The sequence below is a fragment of the Symphalangus syndactylus genome, chromosome 4, assembly GCF_028878055.3.
Source record: "Symphalangus syndactylus isolate Jambi chromosome 4, NHGRI_mSymSyn1-v2.1_pri, whole genome shotgun sequence".
Lineage (NCBI taxonomy): Eukaryota > Metazoa > Chordata > Mammalia > Primates > Hylobatidae > Symphalangus > Symphalangus syndactylus.
The window spans coordinates 18,193,654-18,217,703 of NC_072426.2; the positions used below are offsets into that span (position 1 = coordinate 18,193,654).

The 24,050-nt window shown below is 37.1% G+C and overlaps 1 pseudogene; it reads right to left on the reverse strand.

The window, feature by feature from the left end:
• Window positions 1–10,702: 10,702 nt before the first annotated feature.
• The window catches only part of LOC129480433 (ADP/ATP translocase 2-like), a 58,969-nt pseudogene continuing 45,621 nt past the window's right edge, over window positions 10,703–24,050 (reverse strand).

Below are 24,050 nucleotides of genomic sequence, written 5' to 3' on the forward strand. Positions count from 1 at the left end.
AAGCCTTTAGTAATCTGATTGCATGCGTAATCTCAGAGGCTTTTGTGTAGTAACAGTAATTCATCTTGTACTTTATGTAGTCTTTTCAGGAACCATTGTTTGTATCTCTAAATACAGTCCACACAGACTGAGCTTTTCAATGCAATATTAATGTGGCATGTGCATAGAAATGTTCTCATTTACCTGTCTTTGCTGCTCTTATTCTAGTACTTTAAAAGCAGTTTGCAGCTGAGACATTTGTTCCTCTTATCGTGTGAGATGGGCTTATAGCTCACATATAGTGGAGGCATAATAGCTAAACAGTTATTATTTTAGCCTGGAGGATCATAGATCTGCCCCCTGGGATTTATGCAGTAGTTTCAAAGCCCAAGCTAAGTGAAATGTGTATTGTCAGACTTGCTTTACTATTCTTTCAAATGAAAGTTTAATCAACTTGACATTTACAGTAAGGAGCGTCTTGGTGACAGCATTTATGCAGCATACAGCAATCTCTATCCAAAAGTAAATATGAAAATATGGAATGAAGAAGGGAGGTTTGAGTGTCTAATTAAGACTCCAAGTCTAAAAACAGTCTTTGAAGGGCTGAGATATAGCAGAAGCCATATCATGATTTAGAGGCCATTCTTTTTCCTCCACAGAGTTTTCAGGTTTTATGAGGGGGGAAAAAAAGGATAAAGAGGTCAAATAAGTTTGGGAAACACCTCTGTCAAACATAGACAAAAATTATTCAGAACTTCTGAGAGTATTTAGTAGGTTAATGCATAATTTTAATTTCCTTAAAAGAGATATGTTGTGCACTTTCCAGAACTTTTATGATCACAGAAACTTTTTTTTTTTTTTCAGGAAACAGCTTTTGAGACAAACGTTCCATGGAAGGTGTTTTAGTGCCAAGGAATTTTGCTTCTTCCCTGGGGGTTGTTTTACCTTGTCATTTTCACAATGAAGACTATTTTTCTTTATTTCTCTTCTCTATTTTCCTCTTAGAGCTTCTTGAAGTTTCTTTAAAACTTTATTTTAAAAAGCTTCTATTTCAGAAGTTAACAGGTAAAATTCAAGCAAATTCCTATTTTATAGAATTTTGATATGCCAACATAGATCTTTTAAATAGGTTTATATTATTTTGGTTATACTGTGGTTATGAGACTTGATTTATCATTCAATACACTGTTTATAGTTCATGAAAGTGCAATTATTTGAACTAATGATTTCACTTCCATGAAGTACCTAGAGTACTCATAAAACTCAAAGACAGAAAGTAGATTGGCAGTTGCCAGGGGCTGTCGGAGGGGCATGAGGAACGGGGAGGGGTTGTTTAATGACTATAGAGTTTCAGTTTTGCAAGATGAGAAATTTCTGGAGGTAATTAGTTGCTCAACAATGTAACTATGCTTAACACTAATGAGCCATATATTTAAAAATGGTTGAGATGGTAAATTTTATGTTATGTGTATACTACCACAATTTAAAAATTATGTGATTTTCAATATAGTACTTTATTAAACCTCATTAAATGTAAAGATGAAATTGAATCATTTGACTATTTGAAATTATTTATCTGTTTATGAAAAAAGAAAACTGGACTGGTAGAGAAAAAAAAATCTCTACCAGAGATTTTTGACTAGAATGGAAATCTAAAACTTTTGAAACAGTCTCCTCAATTAAGACAGAAACTAATAATACAAATATTTGGTATTCTGGTAAAACTTCAAAATTATATGGATTTTAAAATAAAAGATACTTTAAAATTTCAAGTTGTTTCCTCAAATATACATATAGAGATTCTTATTAATCATATTTGAATCCATATTAATTGTATATTTCTAAATTAACTTCTGTTACCATGCATTTGGATATTTATTCCTAAATTTTAACTTTTGGTGCTCCAAACTGCTATTACCATTATTATATGATTTCCTATCTAACTGATTTTTGGTTAGATTTCTGGAAACATTTGCCATCATTTAGGAAAACTATGTACCCTACAATGAGGAAAATTACATTTCTATACTCCTTTCTTCTCTAGCTCTGTTCTAAAGAACCATTTGGCTTCTTTGTTCTGTATAGGTGGTATTTAGTAAAATTATAATTCCCTCAAGAATTTAAAGGCACATGGGAAGTAAATACAAACCCCACACAGTACTTAATAATCACATGTAGCAGTATTAGAAAAGCACAATACATACAGCAGCAAAAACCCCTCTCATACCAAGAGTATTTGCTGCCTGCTCCCCTTTTATGCAGCACCGGGCAGGTGCTCCAAGGAAATAGATATAGGGTTTTCAATTAATGAATGACAACAGAAACATTAATATTCCTGCCACACAGCCAAATCTATGCTGTATGAAATAAGACTGTATTTACTGTGTACATGTAGAGTGGTAAATGCACACAGTGAGGTGATAATTGAAGAGGGAGTTGGAAGAACTCTAGCTGAAGAGAACTGCAGGTGTACTTGCCATTTATCTTTCTTCAAGTCCCAGAATAGAGTTTTAGAACTATTTGTATTATTAAGGAAGGAAGCCTGTGGAACTGTTATAGGGTCAACATTTCAGGAGCAAGATGAGACTTGGAGGCAGGGTTGGTAAAGAAAATGAGACTAGAACAACAGAAAGGCATAATTTAAGGGAACTGAAATTATCCCTGGAGAGAAAAAGTGTCATCTCTTCATGATCAGAATGAAAATGTCTCTCATGAGCCCAAAGGTACTAGAAATTTCCATAGTACCCAAAAGTATGAGTGATCAATGTTGAGATGTGACCAAATTCACACTTTGTTACATAGGCCTGGAGGACATGAGACTTAAGGTTGGTGAGGAGGCTGCAGGAGAGAAACAGGGAAACAGGATGCCCTATGTGTTCCCACCTATTGTACCATCCCTGAATCTTCAGAATATCTACCTGGAAAGAGAGTCCCATAGGGATGAGAATTGTACCTGTGAAGCGGGGGAGAAAGAGCCTTGATTTTAGCCTTATGTCCAACAATGTTAAAAATGCAGAAAATAATCATACAGAGACTTCGTCAGAATAATGCAAAGATGCAGTCCATGAAGAAGTCAGGAGAAGGAGAGCATCCCCGCATACAGCATAGGATATGACAAGGTAATCATTGTGAGAGCTTTTGGAGAGGTCTTAAAGCTGTCAGTGATATGGGAGAGGGGCAGGGAAGTGCTTGGGAGAGAAGGGTGGGGTCCCTGGCGAGGGCTCCACCCTCGGGCCTGTGCCCACAGACCCAAATGAGGACAGGGATTTCTGTTTTCACACCCAAAAAGTTGCCTTTTGGTCTGCCACACCCCCCATCCTGTGCCCACAAAAACCCAGGACCGTAGCAGGCACACACACACAAACAGCTGGATGTTGAGAGGAGCAGAAGAGCACATCAACAGACACCAGCAGACACCGGCAGGCCATTGACAGCAGGATGACATGAAATTCAGTCAGGGGTTATCAGAGGAGAGTCTGGCTGCTGGGTGGCCCAACTCCAGGGGAAGACCACCTTCCCACTCCATCCCCCTTCTGGCTCCCCATCCACCTCACTGAGAGCTACCTCCACCACTCAGTAAAACCTTGCACCCACCCTCCAAGCCCACGTGTGACCCAATTTTTCTGGTACACTAGGGCAAGAACCTGGGATACAGAAAGCCCTCTGTCCTCAGGATAAGGCAGAGTGTCTAACACAAGCCACCTGCAGATGGGGCTGGGCGTGGGCAGGCAGCTGAGGCCCAGGGAGAAATCGAGTGCAGTGCCGGTGGGCTGGCACTGCTGGCGGACCCAGTGCACCCTCCACAGCTGCTGGCTTCAGTGCTAAGCCCCTCACTGCCCGGGCCAGTGGGGCTGGCCAGCCGCTCCGAGTGCCGGCCCGCCAAGCCCACACCCATCCGGAACTCTAGGTGGCCCTCAAGCGCTGCACGCAGCCCCGGTTCCCGCCGGCGCCTCTCCCTCCACACTTCCCGGCAAGCTGAGGGAGCAGACTCCGGCCTCAACCAGCCCAGAGAGGGGCCCGCACAGCACAGTGGCGGGTTGAAGGGCTCCCTGAGCATGGCCAGAGTGGACACCCAGGCCGAGGAGGCGCCAAGAGCAAGCGAGGGCTGCGAGGGCTGCCGGCACGCTGGCACCTCTCAATAGCAGCCAGCATGCCTGGCTGTGAGCAGTGGCCCATGCTCACTCGCTCCCAAACCCTTTGCTGCTCCATGCCTGGCTCAGCCTTGGCAGGTGTAGGATTCAGGCCAGTAGCACAAACCAAGCTCAGCCTGCCAGGCCAGGTGGGTAGAATGAGCCCAGTAGGTCCAAACTCAGGCAAAGGTGCCCCTGGCCACAGAGGTTTCTGGCTGGAAAAGCTACACTTAAGGATCCTGTGACAGTACCAGCAGAGTTGCTCTGATTGTAACCTAGCCCATCTGATTCTTCTTAATCTGCTATGATTCCTGTGATACTCTGGGAACTCTAGGGTTCTACAGGACAAGATTTGAAAACCACTGGTTTAAAGAATAAGAGATGTCATACATCATCATAGTTTGTGCCCTGGAGAAAATGGCTGACAGTAGCTTAAATAACACCTCTCTTTGAGGGAGTTTTAGTTGAAATAGGGATTAAAGTAACTGAACCCCAGTAGAAAAATTTCATAAATCACAGTGAGTGGGAGAATTGGTAATGAGGGAGGTGGCAGACACAGAACCAATTCAATTGCTCTAAAATCATGTTATTCATCCTGTTACCTACTCCCTGGATGAAGTGATGGCCACAGGCAATTTATTGTGAGTCACTGTCATTAAAGACACTCGATACTTTTTGAGAAGCACACTGTTCACACAGATTAATCCTAATCCTACCAAATAGGCCACTTTATAAATATACCTAATAATAAATAGGCATTTGAAATGACTCCCAAGAAAGACTAGTAGAGAAGACTAAAATTCGAATACAATGATGGCAAATTAGAAAAAAGAATTTAAGTTTTTTCTCCAAGTCAATCAAACCAGGCTGACACATTTAAAGGGAAAATGGCAAGTGGTGATGATTTAGTGCCTGAGAGCCTGAGGGAGGGTTTTCTTTGTAATCTCAACCGAAGAACTGAATGTTCCAAAATGTCACTGAAGAACAAAATGTCATCTGGTGGAATTGATGGCTGACAAAATTAGAGCAAGTTGAAGAAACTATTACTTTGTGCCACATATAGCCAACTTGTGAAACCCACTGCCACAGGAAGTTATGGAGTTGAGAACCATAGTTGGATTTAAAATGGAATGAATAACTTTATGACTAATAAATGTCAGTGCCAGCTCTTCATGCTAAGATAAAAGGGGTAGTCAAAGTACATGTTTCAGAGCACAGGCCAAGTGCTGCAGGGGTTAGAAGTAGGGACCTTTCCCTTGTAAACACTGATGTATAATTAGCCATTCAGAACACAAGAAACATTTTTACCTCTCTGCCAGAACTAGATACTGCCTCCTGCAGAAGTAGGGGTCTAGGAGAGGGGCTGCTGTGGAGTTAAGTGTGGAAGGATCCTCAGTAAAAGGCCTGTGCTGAGCTTGCACAGCCATGAGCTACCAACAAGCAAGCAAACAAAAAAAGTTGAGACTGTTCTCCTGCCACCCTCAGTTACCTCCTCCGCCACCTCAAACATTTTCATGCTGGGCTTGCGTCCTACTGACTAAAATCAACATTGGGCGACCACCTTCTTCATCAGCTGAGTATCCTGGTGGCCCCATTCTGCTCTCCTCTCTTCAGCAAAAGATGTCTCTATTTCTGAGTGTCTGCTCATAGTTCCCATGCATTCTCCCATCTTGATAACCTGGACTGGATCATGAAGAAACATGAAGATCCTTGAACAGTTTTCTTGGTGCAGCTGTTCACAATTCAACAGCTTTGAGGGTCAAAGTAGGTAATGTAATTGTGTGCAGAAGCCCAAGTATAAGAACGTTTAACTTCCAGAAATAGAATCAAACAGTCTTTATTTTTACTAAATTAGAACTAAATTAGAAGTGCATGGCATAATGTAAGCAGATATGATATTTTGGATTATATATTAAATTCAAAATAAAAAGATTAACTGAAAATTTTCAAACTCCAATTCTTCTGATTTATAATTAGAAAACTAATCTTTTTTCTATATAACATGTATTGGACTTTGTATTTCTCTTTAAAATAGACGTGCAGAATTTGGCCTTGAATCCCTTAAATGAGAACAATATTTTGTTTTATTTTAGCTCATAACAGAGAACACATGTGTTCAATATAGGTACTTGCAAACATAGTTTGCTTTTATGTTTAGAGTAACTACTTTCAAGACATTGAAGACATCTAATTTTCTAACACCATCATATTTTGCTATCAGTATCATATTATAATGCTACTTGGTTTATTTGATAACTCTTCATTCATTCTGTCAGTATTAATTGTGAAAAACAAAGTGAAAAACATTTGTTTGTTTTTAAAAAGTTTGAAGTTAGAGAACTTTGTTTGGAATTAGGTCTTCAACTCTGCAATTGGGGAATTCCTGTAATTTCCAATTCTGAAAACTGAGTCTGGTTTAAAAAGTGCGGTAGATTATTTCTTGCCAAAGAAGCAATTCTTTCTAAAAACAAGATAATCAAAACATAAATTTAAAAAAATTTTATAAGCTCCCTTGCATTAAAAAAACTAATAATTACTTTTCATGGTAGCATTACTTATTTGATTTGCTTTTAAAATAGAACACCATTGAAATTTCTGTTGTTTCTCTCAGCTCGTTAAATTCTCATCATGCATTATCTTTCTGTAGTTTGTTCATAATGATGATTTCAGTTGCATTCTTTTGACAAAGACTTACTTTGTGTATTAAACATGTGAGAGTTGTCTCCAATTGTTTTCCTTGTAGAGATCTTTTATTTAACAATAAATAAGCTAAATTTATCCTTAGGTTTTTTTTAAGTTATTGTAAATGAAGAGTGCCTTCTTGATTTCTCTGTCAGCTATTACATTATTGATAAACAGAAACACTACAGATTTTTGTGTATTTTTGTATATTTAGTTTCTTTGAAAACAACTTTGTTCTCTGCTACTTTTCTTGAATTATATTGTCTTTGCAGTCTCTATGTCATTTTCCACTTTTGCTACAGACATGGAGTCACAAAATATTGCCTAACTACAGAAAAATAACAGCACAACTATATAAAAATGGAAACTAATACGATCATTGTCACACTCAAAAGATGTGACTCTAGTAAATTGGAGAGAACATGCCATTCTAAAGAGAGTGGCAGTTACACAGTTCCAGCCAATTGCCATCTTGTAAGACTGAGGCTTAGTGTTGCGAGAACACCTGGATGATTCCAGAGAGTTCAAATACCCAGAAAACTTTCTCCCAAGTTTTAAATGTAACCAACTTTTTGAAATACTTTTATTGATATGTAATATTTGTGTATTTTTATGGGGCTCATGTGACATTTTCTTACATGCACAGAATGTATAACCATCAAGTCAGGGCATTTAGAGTATCCACCACCTCAAGTAGTTATCATTTCTATATGTTGGGAACATTTCAAATTCTCTCTTCTAGCTATTTTGAAACATATGATACATTATTAACTATAATCATCCTACTCTGATAATAAATATTCATTCTGTCTAACTGTTTCTACCCTTAACCAGCCTGTCCTCATGCCCTTCCCACACACTCTTCTCAGCCTCTGGTAGCTATCATTCTACTCTTTACCTCTACAAGATCAACGTTTTTAGCTCCAATACATGAATGAGAATATGCTATATTTGTCTTACTGTGCCTGGCTTATTTCACTTAACATAGTGATCCCTAGTTCTGTCCAAGTTGCCGCAAATTATAGGATTTCATTCTTTTTCTAGTCAAATAGTACTACAGTGTGGGTATATACCACATTTTCTTTATTCATTTATCTGTTGTTAGACACTTAGGTTGATTCCGTATCTTTGCTATTGTGAATTATACTGAAGTAAACATGAGGGTACAGATATCTCTTTGATATACTGATTTCCTTTCCTTTAGATAAATACCCAGTAATGGGATTGCTGAATTGTATGGTAGTTTTATTTTTAGTTTTTAAAGAAATTCCTGTACTATGTTCCACAGTGGCTGTACTAATTTACATTCCCACCAACAGTGTATAAAAGTTCTTTATTCCCTCTACATCTTCATCAGCATCTGTTATTTTTTGTCTTTTTAATGATAATAGCCATTCAAACTAGGGTAAGATTAGATTAGTAATATTGAACTTTTTTTATATACCTGTTGACATATATGTATGACATACATATATGTCGACATATATGTATGCCTTCTTTTGAGAAATATTTTTTCATGTACTTTGTCCACTTTTCAAATGGGATTACATGCTTTCTTGCTGTTGAATTGTTTTAGTTTGTTGTCTTTTTTGGATATTAGTCCCTTATCAGATGAATAGTTTGCAAATATTTGCTCCCATTCAACAGGTTGTCTTGTCACTCTGGTTATAATTTCTTTTGTTGTGCAGAAGCATTTTAGTGTATTATAGTCCCGTGTGTCTACTTTTGATTTTGTTTCCTGTGCTTTTGAGATCTTAGTCGTAAAATCTTTGCATAGACCAATGTCCTGAAGTATTGTTTTCTCCTAGTAGTTTTTTATTTTCAGGTCTTATGTTTAGGTCTTTACTACATTTTGAGTTGATTTTTGTATATGTTGAGAGATAAAGGTCTAGTTCATTCTTTTGTGTATGGGTATCCAGTTTTCCCAGCACTATTTATTGAAGAGCATGTCCTTTCTCCAGGGTATGTTCTTGGCGCCTTTGTTGAAAATAGTTGGCTGTAAATACCTGGATTTGTTTCTGGGCTCTGTATGCTGTTCCATTGGTCTATGTGTCTGTTTTTAATACCAATACCATGTTCATTTGGTTACTATAGCCTTGTAACATATTTTGAAGTCAGTTAGTGTGACACCTCCAGCTTTGTTCTTTTTGTTCATAATTGCATTTGCTATTCGGGGTCTTTTTTGGTTCCATACAAATTTGAGGATTTTTTTCTTTCTGTGAAAAACGACATTGGTATTTTGATAGGAATTTTGTTGAATATGTAGATTGCCTTCATTAGTATGATCATTTTAACAATATTAGTTCTTCCAATTCAAGAGCACGGGATGTCTTTCCATTTGTTTGGGTCATCTTCAATTTCTTTTATCTTCTTTTCTTTAGAGACAGGGTCTCACTGTGTCACTCAGGCTGGAGTGCAGTGGTGTGATCATAGCTCATTGTAACCTCAAACTCCTGGGCTCAAGAAATTCTCCTGCTTTAGCCTCCCAAGTAGCTCGGTCTATATAGACATGTGTCACCATACTCAGCAAATTTTTTTCTTTGAGAGAGAGGCTCTTGCTATGTTTTCTAGGCTGGTCTTGAACTCCTGGACTCAAGAGATCCTCCCACTTCAGCCTCCCAAAATGTTGGGATTACATGCATGAGCAATCACACTCAGCCCACTTCAATTTCTTTCATCAGTGTTTTGTTGTTTTCCTTGCAGAGATCTTTCACCCCCTTGGTTAAATTTACTTTTAGGTATTTTTAAGCTATTGCAAATGAGATTGTCTTCTTGATTTCTTTTCAGCTATTTCATTATTGATAAATAAAAATGCTACGGATTTTTGTATATTTATTTTGTTTCCTGCAAATTTGTTTGATTTATTATCAAGTCTAAGAATTTTTTGGTGGAGTCTTCAGATTTTTCTAAATAAAAGATCATGTCATCTGCAAAAAGAAACAGTTTGACTTCCTCTTTTCCAATTTGGATACCTTTTATTTCTTTCTCTTGCCTAATTGCTCTGGTGAGGACTTCCAGTATATAAATATAAAACTCACTGGTAGAGCAAACACACAAATAAGGAAGAGAAAGGATTCATGTTACCACTACAGAAAACCACCAAACTATGATAACAAACAATAAAAGAGAAAGAAACTAAGGACATACAAAACAACCAGAAAACAATTAACAAAACTACAAGAATAAGCCTTCACTTACCAATAATAACCTTGAATGTAAACAGATTAAATTATCCACTTACAAAATATAGACTCGCTGAATGGGTCCAAAAACATATGACCCAATTGTATGCTGTCTACGAGAAACTCACCCCACCTGTAAAGACACATACAGACTGAAAGCAAAGGAATTAAAAAAAAAATTCCATGCAAATGGAAACCAAAAGTGAGCGGGAGTTGCTGTACTTATATCACATAAAAGAGACTTTATGTCAAAACAGTTAAAAAAGACAACGATGGTAGTTAGATAATGATAAAGGGGTAGATTCAGCAAGAGAATATAATGATTCTAAATACATATGCACCCAACACCGACGCACCCGGATGTATAAAACAAACATTATCCAAAGGGAGAGATGGACTTCAATGCAATAATAGTTGGGGACTTCAACCCCCGTCAACACTAGACAGATATTCTGACAGAAAATTATCAAAGAAACATTGAATCTAAAGTGAACTTAAATTTCACTTTAGATCAAATAGACCTAACAGACACCTACAGAACATTTTATTCAACAGCTACAGAATATACATTCTTCTTCTTGGCACATGAAACATTCTCCAGGTCATATGTTTGGCCACAAAATGAGTCCACAATTTTTAAAAAATCAAATTTATACCAACTATCTTCTCAGACTATAGTGAATTAAAACTAGAAATTAATAAAAAGAGGAACTTTGGAAACCATGCAAATACACTGAAATTAGGGTCATTTAATTAGGGTCATGCAAATACACTGAAATTAGACAACATTCTCCTAAACAACAATTGGGTCAAGAAAAAAATTAAAAATAATTTTTTTAAATTTTAGATTTTTTAAATTTCTTCAAATTTGTTATGTATCAGGAGTGACTGAAATAAAAAATATAATTGAGTCCCATCATCATCACCATCATCATCATGGAAATGGCTTTAAGAGAAAACTGGTCAGATGAATATTATTGCTTCTCATTTTCAACCAGTAAATAGTTGCCACTGATAAATTGACAGCCAGTAGTCTGTCAAGAATGCTCAAGATATGTTATATAATACAACATACCTGCTCACAGAGGGAAAAATCCTAGGAAATACCTTATGTGTAGTTCTTGATTTAATCATACAAGACAAGCACAAAAGCACCACCTATGCCTCTGAGAACACTGGACCATGCACCCTTGAGAAAAGCTTTGCCCCCTTCATCACGAGCAATCTTCCTCCAGCAGTCAAGCGCGTCTGTGTACATGAGGTCAGTTCCTTTGCACCCTGACTGCATCATCATGCGGGGGCAAACGGTGTCAAATGGATAGGAAGCCAACCCAGCAACAGCAGTGACAGTCTGTGCGGTCATCCAGCTGATGACAATGTGAGTGTTCTTGGGATCTGGAAGCATTCCGTTTCTAGTGTCACAGATACCGAAGTAGGCAGCTCGGTAGATGATAATAACCTGCACAGACACGTTAAAGCCTTGATACGGGCCCTTAATCCCATTAGATTTACATATCTTAACCAGGCAGTCACTGAGGCCTCCGCATTCCCTTTTGCTTCAGCTTTACCCACATTGGCTGCTAGACCAGTACGGGCAAAATCAAGAGGGTACACAAAACACAATGATGTGGCCCCAGCGGCACCGCCTGACGCCAGATTCCCTGCAAAGTAGAGCCAAAACTGGGTCCTCTTGTCCACCCCACCCAGGAAGATCTGCTTGTATTTATCTTTGAAGGCGAAGTTGAGAGCCTGGGTGGGGAAGTATCTGAAGACATTGGCCAGGTTACTGCGCCAGAAGGACAGGACTCCCCTGCGCCTTGGGAATACGGACCACGCAGTCTATAATGCCCTGGTATTGCTTATCTGCGGTGATCTGTTTGCTGGCATGCTGCACCTGCATCAGCAGCTTGACCTGGTCGGTGGGTGCTACCACCATCTTGAAGATGGCTGCGGCCACTCCACCGGCCAGGAAGTCCTTGGTGAAAGACAAAGCGACATCTGTCATGTTGAAAGGAAAGAGGAGGCAGGCTACTGCGGGACGGGACTGGGTCGGCAACCGGCTTTGACTCCGGAGCTGCGGGAGAAGAAAATTTAAAAAAATTGAAACGAATAAAAAAGGAAACACAACAAGCCCAAACCTGTGGACTACAGCAAAATAAAAACAATGTTAAAGGGAAGTTTATAGCAATAAACACCTATATCAAAAAAATAGAAAAATTTCAAACAATCTGATGAAGCACTTTAGGAACTAGGAAATCAAGAACAAGCCAAACCCAAAATTAGTACAATAAAAGAAGTAATAAAGATCAGAGAAGAATTAAACAAAATATAGATGAAATAAACAACATAAAGGATCAATGAAACAAAAAGTTGGTTGTTTGAAAAGATAAATAAAACTGATAAACCACTAGCTAGACTAATAAGAAAGAGAAGACCCAAATTTTAAAAATCAGAATGAAAAGGAAATATTACAACTGATACCACAGAAATACAAAAGATCATCAGAGATCTTTAACATGAACATATCATATGAACAGCTACATGAAATGAATAAATTCCTGGATATATACAACCTACCAAGATGGAATCTGGAAGAAATAGAAAACCTGAACATACTGATAACAAGTAATAGATTGAATCAGTAGTATAAAGTCTTCCACGACAACAAAAAAGCGACAGGACCAAATGACTTCACTGCTGAATTCTATCAAATGCATAAAGAAAAATTAACACCAATTTTCTCCAAAGTATTCCAAAAATTTGAAGAGGATGGAATTCTCCCTAACTCGTGCTATGAGGCTAGCATTACCTTGATATCAAAACCAGACAAGGACACAACAACAAAAAGAAAACTAAACCAATATCCCTGATGAACATAGAGGCAAATATCACCAAAAGAATACTAGCAAACTGAATTCAACACCATATCAAAAAGATAATACACCACGATCAAGTGAAATTCATCCCAAGGATATAAAGATGGTTCAACACATGCAAATCAGTAAACATGAAACATCACATAGACAGACTAAAGGATAAAAACAATATGATCATCTCAATGGACACAGAAAGAGTATTTATTAGAATTCGATGTCTCTTCATGATAAAAAGAAAAAAACCTCTCAACAAACTAGGCATAGAAGGAATATACCTCAGCATAATAAAGGTCATATATGATAAACCCACAGCTAACACCTTACTGAATGGGGACAAGTTGAAAGCCTTTCTTCTAAGAACTGGCACAAGACAAAGATGCCCTTTTTCGCCATTCCTAGCCAGCTGATCCTGGCCAAGCTGGGTGCCTTCAAAATTTTAAAAATACAATCATATCACTACACACCCACTATAATGGCTATAATTCAAAAGACAAATAAGTTTTGGTAAGGATGTGGAGAAACTAGAACCCTGATAACATTGCTTGTAGGAATAGAAAATAGTACAGTCACTTTGGAAAACAACTTGGCAGTTTCTCAAAAAGTGAAACTTAACATACAATTCAACAATTCTACTCTAAGGAATTTACCCAAGAGAAAGAAAACATATGTCCCCACAAAGACATTTATACAAAATTTCATGATAATATTATTCATAATAGCACCAAACTGAAAAAAACTCAACTATCAATTGGTGAATTAATAAACAAAATGTAGAATATTCATATAATGAAATATTATTCAGCCATAAAAAGAATTACCTTCTAATATATGCCATAAAATGAATGATCTGCGAATCATTATGCTTAGTGAAAGAAGCCAAATTCAAAAGAGTATATATTGTATGTCTCCATTTATATGAAATGTCCAGAATGGACAAACCTATTAAAACAGAAAATTAGATAAGTAGTTGCTTATTACCTCAGAGTGTGGGGAAACTGAAGGAAAATGGGGAATAACTGCTAATGCATATGCAATTTATTTTGGGGATTATAAATATGCTCTAAAATGTGGAGATTGCTGCATAACTCTCTGAACATACTGAAAGACATTAAACTATATACTTCAAATAGATCAATACTATGGTATGTGAATCATATCTCAGTAAAGCTGTTGTTATTCAAAAATGAAAAATGCAGTAGAAAATGGGAAGCTAAGCTTTAGGAGAGCTAACAAGAAGAAACAGAACAGAATGAGAAGAGGGTCAGGCGTGAGATAAGGAAGGTGCGCATTATATATTGGAGTCTGGTGAGCAGAGGGAAGGTCTGGAGTTGGTGGGGTGAATGACGGAGGGATTCATTCCTGAGCCTACCCAGAGCTGAATGCTTAATGAATATTGGAAGATAATGCTCGATAGCATCATTAGGGGGCAGAAGAACAGAGCCAATACCGGCGACCAGCTGTGACTAACCAGTACCTTCCGGGTTTTCTGGATTTACATGATCTCATAGAGAGAGGGAGGGATCCCTAACGATCAGGGACATTCAATGTCCCATTATTGATGAGAGTGGGATCTCAGTGTGGATTAAATTTGATTCAGATAAATACTGCAAGAAAACTGGCCGAAGTGGGCATGATGATTATCTCATTGATATTCATTCCCTTTCTTCCCATTTGTGTAGTGACCATGAAGTCTGGGGAGACTGATCTTCAAGGACATGCCCTGAATAGCATCAGTTAGTCAAAGTAAACCCATCTCCTTTGCCACAGTACAGATCTACATCCCATAAAATGTTCTGCTTTTTGCTATAATGGTTCTTAAAAAGTCAGATCATTTTCAGACAATTCATTTTTTTCTATGGGGCTTTTCCTTTTTACCCCAAAACACACTAAATCAAAAATAGAAGTAATAGGAATAATAAATAATTAAAATAATAAATATTATTTTTGACATTGACACATTCAATTTACTCAAAGACATGTTCAATTTACTCAACACAACATTTTCTAGTCAATTTCATATGAATCTAATTTGAATTTTGAGCAATGTCTAGAAAACCACAAAACAATGACTTTGCATATGTATGCCAAATAAGAGAGATAGAAGATTTGCAGCTTCCACAATGGTTAGTATGTTGTGAACCTACACTATTTCCACGTTTCAAAGCTTTCATTTTCTTAGCTTTGATTTTATCCCAAAAGTATTTTTGTATGCTATAATTTTTCAGTGTAGTTTAAGAGCAAGATCACCAGAGTCCCAAAAGGTTTAACAAGTGATGAAGAAAATGGTACAAAAATAAGACAAAGAATAAATCAGTAAACCCTTAGGATATTCTAATTTATGCCTAAACTTGAATTTTTGTTTTCAAATTATTGGATTTTTAAAAATTGTGTAAAGTTATTTGAATTGTTATATAAAATTATCAAGTACCTTGAGTTGGGACTAAATGCATCACAATTTTTCTTTTAAAATGAAAAAGTATTTTTTGCACTTAGCAACAGAGTTTTCAGGAAGGAATTAGATATTAAACAAGGAATATGTTTTAAATAATTCAGGACTAAATTAATCAAAGCATGACATTTCTCTTATAGGATTTGGTTCAGTGGTTGCCCATTGGGAACCATATGAGTCAGAAAACTCATATGATGGTTAGGGAAGCGTTCCCTCTCTTCTTGATTGTGGACATAAAGTATGCAGCTCTGTGGATACTGTTACCATTTTGTGACCATGTCAGAGAGATAGATAGCTTTGGATTGAGGCCTATATGACAGGCAGAATGAAGAGGCAGAAAGAATCTATGGCTTTGAGGATATGATTTAGCTGCCAAATTAAACTAAACAGAAAAATCATATTTCTTGAGTTTCTAGTTATGTCTCTGCTGTTTACAGTTTGTTACAGCAAACTGATCTGGGTTTTTTTTTATACATTTCAACCAAAAGTGTCATAAAATGGGTTTTTAGTTTCCAAAAGTATGGCAGAATACATGTGCAGAGAAATCCTTCCAGGAGTAAGAAAAATAATATTAAGTAAAGACTTAAAAATTTTTTTCAGAACACTGCTGAACTGGAAGTAAAGAAATGAAACTAGAGGAAACAAACAATGAGAAAGTATGATTCCATGAGGATTAGCTGAGCCCTAGAGCTTGCATTATCCTTGAGAATATCTGCTAATTATTATAGCTTAAAGTCTGGGTTTTAATTGGCAAATGTTTGAAGAACAGAAGCCAAAACAGGTGCCAGAGTAGAGTAGAGAAAGTAGGATCAGAGATACCTACATGAAACCAGGACCACTCAAAGCGTGTCACTCACAGTGGGTAAACAAGAGACAAATGTGACCCACAGCAGGAAAGATGTTCCTTCTCTTTGCATGGAGCAGAAATAAAGAAAATAAGTCCCCAGTGAGATGTCTTAACCACAAGCCACATTCCCATCATTTTGCCACTGAAATTGATATTGCCTAAAAAAATTTAAACTAGATGTTGAGTTTGAAAGTTGGTAATGCCCCAGGTACTATTGTTATGAAGAAATGTATTTTATTTGCAGGCCTCAAATAAAATATTATGAACTCGCAATAAAAATGATTAATACACATGCAAAGAAGCAACCATGAATCAAAAATTTAGCATAAATAACAATCGTAGAAGCAGCTGTACATTAATAAAAATAAAACACTTCAAAACTTTTGGAACACAGCCAGTAGTCTTTATAGGGAAACTTAAAGCCTAAAATGCTTGTATTAGGAAAAAATCAAAACATGATTACCTAAGCATTTATCTTAAGACATTAGAAAAAGAAGAGCAAAAGTCAGTCATTCTTCACTTCACTCGATGATGATACATGCTGAGAAATGCATTGCTAGGCAATTTTGTCATTGTGCGACCATCAAAAGGTGTACTTACATAAGCCTGGATAGTATAGCATACTCACACCTAGGCTATATGGGATAGCCTAGTGCTCAGAGGCTACAACCTGTACAGCATGTTACTGTACTCAATATTGTAGGCAATCATAACACAATGGTATTTGTTTATCTATACATATCTAAATATAGAAAAGGTACAGTAAAAATACTGTATAAAAGATTTTAAAATGCTACACCTGTTTAGGGCACTTGCCATGAATAGAGCTTGCAGGACTGGAAGTTTCTCTGGGCGAGTCAGTGAGTGAGTAGTGAGTGAATGTGAAGGCCTAGGACATTACTGTATACCACCTTATAAACACAGTACACTTAGGCTACACTAAACTTATTTTAAAATATTTTTCTTCAACAATAAATGAATCAGCTTACCGCAACTTTTTTACTTTATAAATTTTTAAATTATTTTTAACCTTTTTACTCTTTTGTAGTAACAATTAGCTTAAAACACAAACACATTGTACAGTTGTACAAACATATTTTTCTTCATGTTTTTATTCTATAAGCTTTTTACTATTCAAAAATTTTTTGGTTTACTTTTGCAACTTTTTTGTTAACTAAGACACAAACATTCACATTAGCCTAGCCTATACAGGGTCAGAATGAACAATATCACTGTCTTCCACCTCCATATCTTGTCCCATTGGAAGGTCTTCAGGGCAATAACATGCATAGAACTGTCATCTCCTGTGATAACAATGCCTTCTGGAACACCTCCTGAAGGACCTACCTGAGGCTGTTTTACAGTTAACATTTATTTTCATAAGCAGAAGGAATACACTCTAAAATAGTAATAAAAAGTATAGTATAGTAAATACATAAACTAGTAACATAGTCCTTTATCACCACGTATTATGTACTGTACATAATTGCATGTGCTATACTCGTACATGACTGGCAGCAAAGTGTGAGTAATCACCGCAAACGTGTGAGTAATGTGTTATGTTACAATGCTAAGAAGTCACTGTGTGAAAGGAATTTTTCAGCTTCATTATAATATTATGGAGGGCATCATGTATGCACTCTGTTGTTGACTGAAATTGTCATTATGTATCGCACAATTGTAAACCCAGAAAATGTAGGAGTAAGAAGAAATAAAATAATAAAGACAAAAGCAGAAAAACATAAAAAACTTCGTAATTTTGAATCAACAAAACCAAAAATGATTTTCTGAGAAACTAATGATTTTGACGAACGTCAGGCAAGATCTATTAAGGAAACAAAGGAGACAGCACAAAAGATTAGGAATGAATAAGAAGGTGTCACTAAAGATGTGGCTGAGATCAAAATGACAAGAAAATATAAGTAACTTTAATGTTAACACATTTGAAAAATTAAGTGAAATGAACAAAATACTTTTAAAAGTTACCAAAATTGACTCAAAATTAATCAAGAAATAAAAATCATAAGGTTATCTGTAGTACATAATTCTCCCTTGAGGAAAACAGCAGATCCATACAGTTTTACAGGAGCGTTGAAAGAAACATTCAAAGAAAGGTAACTCCAAACCTGAACTTCCAGTTAATAGAATAAAAGAGAAGGTTTTCCAGTTCAGCTTACATATTTAATTTATTTTGTTATCAAAAGTAAAGAGAGTAAAGGAAAGGGGAAAAACGGGCCAATCTTATTAATACAAGGACAAAAAAAATTCTTTTTTTCTTTTTTTGAGATGGAGTTTTTCTCTTTTCTCCCAGACTGGAGTGCAATGGCACGATCTCAGCTCACTGCAACCTCTGCCTCCTGGGTTCAAGTGATACTCCTGCCTCAGCCTCCTGAGTAGCTAGGATTACAGGTGCCCTCCACTATGACCGGCTAATTTTTGTATTTTTAGTAGAGACGGGGGTTTCACCATATTGGCCAGGCTGGTCTTGAACTCCTGACCTCAGGTGATACACCTGCCTCAGCCTCCCAAAGTGCTGGGATTACAGGCATGAGCCACGGCGCCCTGCCAAAAAAAATCTGAAAAAGGAAAAGTATAAACTGAATTCAGCAATGTATAAAAAGACGATATATAATTACCAAGTATGATATACTCTAGGAATGCAATTTTAACATTATAAACATTAGATTTAACATTATAAAATCTATTAAGTAATGTATCACATTAATATATTAAAGGAGAAAATATTATTTTAATAGGTATAGAATACACAGTTGATAACATTTAATAATTTTTGATACAAAACCCCAGTGGACAAGTTATAAAAATGAATTTCTTTAACCTGAAGGAGTTATGCATGGAAATTTTATAGAAAACATTATAATCAATGGTGAATCATTATAATCATTCACAATATAACTATTGCTATTCAGTATTGGATTAAATATCATAGTGCAATAAGAAAAAAAAGAAATGCTATAAGAATTGGAAAGTAAATTATTATTATTCAGAAATAACATGGTTTTCTACAAAATAGGAAACCTGAAGGAATTCTGCCCAAATTATTATAATTCATCATTTGGGGAAATAATGCAATAAATTTGTCAAGTTTCTGGCAAAGTTACCAGTTATAAGATTAATAACTAAAAGTCAGTAGCAGTTTTATATAGCAGCAACAGCTAGAGAAAAATTTAAAAGCATACTATTTACAATAGTTTAAAAAAAAAAAAAAAGTACCCAGTAGGATTTTTTTTTTCTAGGTAATTAAGTTTTTTTTTTTTTTTTTTTTATTATACTTTAGGGTTTTAGGGTACATGTGCACAATGTGCAGGTTTGTTACATATGTATCCATGTGCCATGTTGATTTCCTGCACCCATTAATTCGTCATTTAGCATTAGGTGTATCTCCTAATGCTGTCCCTCCCCCCTCCCCCCACCCCACAACAGTCCCCGGAGCGTGATGTTCCCCTTCCTGTGTCCATGAGTTCTCATTGTTCAATTCCCACCTATGAGTGAGAACATGCGGTGTTTGGTTTTTTGTCCTTGCGACAGTTTACTGAGAATGATGTTTTCCAGTTTCATCCATGTCCCTACAAAGGACACGAACTCATCATTTTTTATGGCTGCATAGTATTCCATGGTGTATATGTGCCACATTTTCTTAATCCAGTCTATCGTTGTTGGACCTTTGGGTTGGTTCCAACTCTTTGCTATTGTGAATAGTGCCGCAATAAACATACGTGTGCATGTGTCTCTATAGCAGCATGATTTATAGTCCTTTGGGTATATACCCAGTAATGGGATGGCTGGGTCAAATGGTATTTCTAGTTCTAGATCCCTGAGGAATCGCCACACTGACTTCCACAATGGTTGAACTAGTTTACAGTCCCACCAACAGTGTAAAAGTGTTCCTATTTCTCCACATCCTCTCCAGCACCTGTTGTTTCCTGATTTTTTAATGATGGCCATTCTAACTGGTGTGAGATGGTATCTCACTGTGGTTTTGATTTGCATTTCTCTGATGGCCAGTGATGAGGAGCATTTCTTCATGTGTTTTTTGGCTGCATAAATGTCTTCTTTTGAGAAGTGTCTGTTCATGTCCTTTGCCCACTTTTTCATGGGGTTGTTTGTTTTTTTCTTGTAAATTTGTTTGAGTTCATTGTAGATTCTGGATATTAGCCCTTTGTCAGATGAGTAGGTTGCAAAAATTTTCTCCCATTCTGTAGGTTGTCTGTTCACTCTGATGATAGTTTCTTTTGCTGTGCAGAAGCTCTTTAGTTTAATGAGATCCCATTTGTCGATTTTGGCTTTTGTTGCCATTGCTTTTGGTGTTTTAGACATGAAGTCCTTGCCCACGCCTATGTCCTGAACGGTATTGCCTAGGTTTTCTTGTAGGATTTTAATGGTTTTAGGTCTAACATATAAGTCTTTAATCCATCTTGAATTAATTTTTGTATAAGGTGTAAGGAAGGGATCCAGTTGCAGCTTTCTACATATGGCTAGCCAGTTTTCCCAGCACCATTTATTAAATAGGGAAGCCTTTCCCCATTTCTTGTTTTTGTCAGGTTTGTCAAAGATCAGATAGTTGTAGCTATGCGGCATCATTTCTGAGGGCTCTGTTCTGTTCCATTGATCTATGTCTCTGTTGTGGTACCAGTACCATGCTGTTTTGGTTACTGTAGCCTTGTAGTATAGTTTAAAGTCAGGTAGCGTGATGCCTCCAGCTTTGTTCTTTTGGCTTAGGATTGACTTGGCGATGCGGGCTCTTTTTTGGTTCCATATGAACTTTAAAGTAGTTTTTTCCAATTCTGTGAAGAAAGTCATTGGTAGCTTGATGGGGATGGCATTGAATCTATAAATTACCTTGGGCAGTATGGCCATTTTCACGATATTGATTCTTCCAACCCATGAGCATGGAATGTTCTTCCATTTGTTTGTATCCTCTTTTATTTCATTGAGCAGTGGTTTGTAGTTCTCCTTGAAGAGGTCCTTCACATCCCTTGTAAGTTGGATTCCTAGGTATTTTATTCTCTTTGAAGCAATTGTGAATGGGAGTTCACTCATGATTTGGCTCTCTGTTTGTCTGTTATTGGTGTACAAGAATGCTTGTGATTTTTGTACATTAATTTTGTATCCTGAGACTTTGCTGAAGTTGCTAATCAGCTTAAGGAGATTTTGGGCTGAGACAATGGGGTTTTCTAGATATACAATCATGTCATCTGCAAACAGGGACAATTTGACTTCCTCTTTTCCTAATTGAATACCCTTTATTTCCTTCTCCTGCCTGATTGCTCTGGCCAGAACTTCCAGCACTATGTTGAATAGGAGCGGTGAGAGAGGGCATCCCTGTCTTGTGCCAGTTTTCAGAGGGAATGCTTCCAGTTTTTGCCCATTCAGTATGATATTGGCTGTGGGTTTGTTGTAGATAGCTCTTATTATTTTGAGATATGTCCCATCAATACCTAATTTATTGAGAGTTTTTAGCATGAAGGGTTGTTGAATTTTGTCAAAGGCCTTTTCTGCATCTATTGAGATAATCATGTGGTTTTTGTCTTTGGTTCTGTTTATATGCTGGATTACATTTATTGATTTGCGTATGTTGAACTAGCCTTGCATCCCAGGGATGAAGCCCACTTGATCATGGTGTATAAGCTTTTTGATGTGCTGCTGGATTCGGTTTGCCAGTATTTTATTGAGGATTTTTGCATCAATGTTCATCAAGGATATTGGTCTGAAATTCTCTTTTTTGGTTATGTCTCTGCCAGGTTTTGGTATCAGGACGATGCTGGCTTCGTAAAATGTGTTAGGGAGGATTCCCTCTTTTTCTATCGATTGGAATAGTTTCAGAAGGAATGGTACCAGTTCCTCCTTGTACCTCTGGTAGAATTCAGCTGTGAATCCATCAGGTCCTGGACTCTTTTTGGTTGGTAAGCTATTGATTATTGCCACAATTTCAGAACCTGTTATTGGTCTATTCAGAGATTCAACTTCTTCCTGGTTTAGTCTTGGGAGGGTGTATTTGTCGAGGAATTTATCCATTTCTTCTAGATTTTCTAGTTTATTTGCATAGAGGTGTTTGTAGTATTCTCTGATGGTAGATTGTATTTCTGTGGGATCGGTGGTGATATCCCCTTTTTCGTTTTTTATTGCATCTATTTGATTCTTCTCTCTTTTCTTCTTTATTAGTCTTGCTAGCGGTCCATCAATTTTGTTGATCTTTTCAAAAAACCAGCTCCTGGATTCATTAATTTTTTGAAGGGTTTTTTGTGTCTCTATTTCCTTCAGTTCTGCTCTGATTTTAGTTATTTCTAGCCTTCTGCTAGCTTTTGAATGTGTTTGCTCTTGCTTTTCTAGTTCTTTTAATTGTGATGTTAGGGTGTCAATTTTGGATCTTTCCTGCTTTCTCTTGTGGGCATTTAGTGCTATAAATTTCCCTCTACACACTGCTTTGAACGTGTCCCAGAGATTCTGGTATGTTGTGTCTTTGTTCTCGTTGGTTTCAAAGAACATCTTTATTTCTGCCTTCATTTCATTATGTACCCAGTAGTCATTCAGGAGCAGGTTGTTCAGTTTCCATGTAGTTGAGCGGTTTTGACTGAGTTTCTTAATCCTGAGTTCTAGTTTGATTGCACTGTGGTCTGAGAGACAGTTTGTTATAATCTCTGTTCTTTTACATTTGCTGAGAAGAGCTTTACTTCCAACTATGTGGTCGATTTTGGAATAGGTGTGGTGTGGTGCTGAAAAAAATGTATATTCTGTTGATTTGGGGTGGAGAGTTCTGTAGATGTCTATTAGGTCCACTTTATGTAGAGCTGAGTTGAATTCCTGGATATCCTTGTTAACTTTCTGTCTGGTTGATCTGTCTAATGCTGACAGTGGGGTGTTAAAATCTCCCATTATTATTGTGTGGGAGTTTAAGTCCCTTTGTAGGTCACTAAGGACTTGCTTTATGAATCTGGGTGCTCCTGTGTTGGGTGCATATATATTTAGGATAGTTAGCTCTTCTTGTTGAATTGATCCCTTTACCATTATGTAATGGCCTTCTTTGTCTCTTTTGATCTTTGTTGGTTTAAAGTCTATTTTATCAGAGACTAGGATTGCAACCCCTGCCTTTTTTTGTTTTCCAGTTGCTTGATAGATCTTCCTCCATCCCTTTATTTTGAGTCTATGTGTGTCTCTGCACGTGAGATGGGTTTCCTGAATACAGCACACTGATGGGTCCTGACTCCGTATCCAGTTTGCCAGTCTGTGTCTTTTGATTGGAGCATTTAGCCCATTTACATTTAACGTGAATATTGTTATGTGTGAATCTGATCCTGTCATTATGATGTTAGTTGGTTATTTTGCTCGTTAGTTGCTATAGTTTCTTCCTAGCCTCGATGGTCTTTACAATTTGGCATGTTTTTGCAGGGGCTGGTACCGGTTGTTCCTTTCCATGTTTAGTGCTTCCTTCAGGAGCTCTTTTAGGGCAGGCCTGGTGGTGACAAAATCACTCAGCGTTTGCTTGTCTGTAAAGTATTTTATTTCTCCTTCACTTATGAAGCTTAGTTTGGTGGGATAGGAAATTCTGGGTTGAAAATTCTTTTCTTTAAGAATGTTGAATATCGGCCCCCACTCTCTTCTGGCTTGTAGAGTTTCTGCTGAGAGATCAGCTGTTAGTCTGATGGGCTTCCCTTTGTGGGTAACCCGACCTGTCTCTCTGGCTGCCCTTAACATTTTTTCCTTCATTTCAACTTTGGTGAATCTGACAATTATGTGTCTTGGAGTTGCCCTTCTCGAGGAGTATCTTTGTGGCGTTCTCTGTATTTCCTGAATCTGAATGCTGGCCTGCCTTGCTAGATTGGGGAAGTTCTCCTGGATAATATCTTGCAGAGTGTTTTCCAACTTGGTTCCATTCTCCCCATCATA